A 1964-nucleotide genomic window follows, 5' to 3' on the forward strand; every position below is an offset into this window, starting at 1 on the left:
ACCGGTACTGCGAATGATCTTCTCTCATTTCGTGAGGATTGTCTATCTGCCAACTGTGAAGGCTATGAAAATTTAAATAACCATCACGTTTGCATGATGATTCATCGCTCCAAATTATTTTATTAAAAAATTTGGGGTCTGATGCATGCATTCGCAACATTTCACGGCAAAATCTAACCCTCGACATGTAATCTCTTTCCTGTAGAGCCTGAACACGTTGAATGTGGTAGGGATGAAATCGATGGTCTTTTAAAGCTTTGTGAACTGTAGTTTTTGGTATTCCCGTCCGTCTTTCCATCATTCTCACTGAAGTCGATGGACCTAGTTCCACTTCCTCTAACACAGCTTCAACATCTACCGTTGCAGGACGTCCTGTTTCGCCGCCACGCCTTCCAAGTATGCGACCTTAAAAAAGTAAAAAATGATAGTTAACAAGCAAGCAAACAAGAAAGGATCACTTACCTTCATATATTTCTCTATGGGTCCGGGCGAATACTTCACGACCCGGATGTCGACGATTGGGGTATCGCTCTGTATAGAGTCTTTGAGCAGCTCTGGCATTACAGCAAGCTTCACCGTAAATTAGGTGAATATCCGCATATTTATGCGACGTATACTGCGTGTTCTCTGTCATAGTATTAATAACACAATGTTCGAAGGGTCCAATTTCACAAAATCCACTTTCACTTATTCCGGTAAGTAACACAAAATAATATCAGGAGCAGGTAATAATGTACCTTTGTACTATTTAGCATGTCATTTGACGGTAACAAGAGCAAATTCAATTTAAATCTATTAAATACATTCTAGCGTGTCTCAGTCCTTTACCCACAACAGCGGCTATAACTTTTTTTTTCTATTCAAAACAGTAAGTGTGGCACCTTTCTGAAATCTATATGAAATGAGCAATTTTTTTATGTAATGCAAAGTTATCGCTCAGTACATTTTTTTTTCACCCGAGATAGTCAAAGTTGGGGAAGAACATATCAAAAAGTTAAAAATCCAGAAATAGTCCTAATTTTATGATGGTTCCTTAATATATTTTAACTACATTGCATTTGAGTATGGAGAGGCAACTATCTGGAAGTATTTTACATAAAAAATTTACTAAGTATTACCCGGTTTGTAGTTGCAGTTAAAGAAAACACATGAAAAGGCACGATTTTTTTTAAATTCGAAAAAATGTAAATATTTCAAAAACGGTGACACTTTTACCTGAAAATTTTTTGTTTATCAGGGAGCTCACCCCCCCACCTACCTTCCCCTAAAGTTTGGCACGTTACTTCTGGGACACCCTGTATACCAGGCCTAACAAGCAATAACACACTGCGAAGAACAATGAAAAACAACAACATAATATATGCGCATAAACCACACAATACTCTAAACAAAATATTTGCTAAAACAAAGGACAAGATCGAAAAAGAGCAACATAACAATGTAGTATATGAAATAACATGCACTGGTAATAACAATGAAAGCTGCAATAAAAGCTATATAGGTACAACGAAACGAGCGTGTGGTATAAAAATAAATGAACATACGGCGGACGCATGGTTCAATAATACAAGGTTCGATAAACTGACAGTTGTCTCTCTCGCACCGCTCCCTTAGCAGTGGCAAAGTGTTGCTTCTTTGCAAATTTACTTAGAAAAAGTGTTGCTTTTCTGTGAAATAGAAGTATAAGCTTTTGTGCAATATGTTTATTTGTATATGCATATGAAGCACATTTAACTGATGAAAACATAAACTGTTTTTAAATTGGATGTTAACATCAATCTCATAGTAGTTTTGTTTTAATTTTGAGTCTTTTTGCAGTTTTTATACGGCTAAATAACACAAAAATTGTGTAATTCACGTAGATATATTAACATTTCGTTCAATACTTCGTTTAAAATGCCAGATTTCCTGCAAATACATTAGAATTTACAAAAGGAATTTCACTACTATTTGCCTACTTTGGG

Source organism: Rhagoletis pomonella, unplaced genomic scaffold (genome assembly GCF_013731165.1).
Source record: "Rhagoletis pomonella isolate Grant_MI unplaced genomic scaffold, Rhpom_1.0 Rhpom_scaffold_00016, whole genome shotgun sequence".
NCBI classification, from domain to species: Eukaryota; Metazoa; Arthropoda; class Insecta; order Diptera; family Tephritidae; genus Rhagoletis; species Rhagoletis pomonella.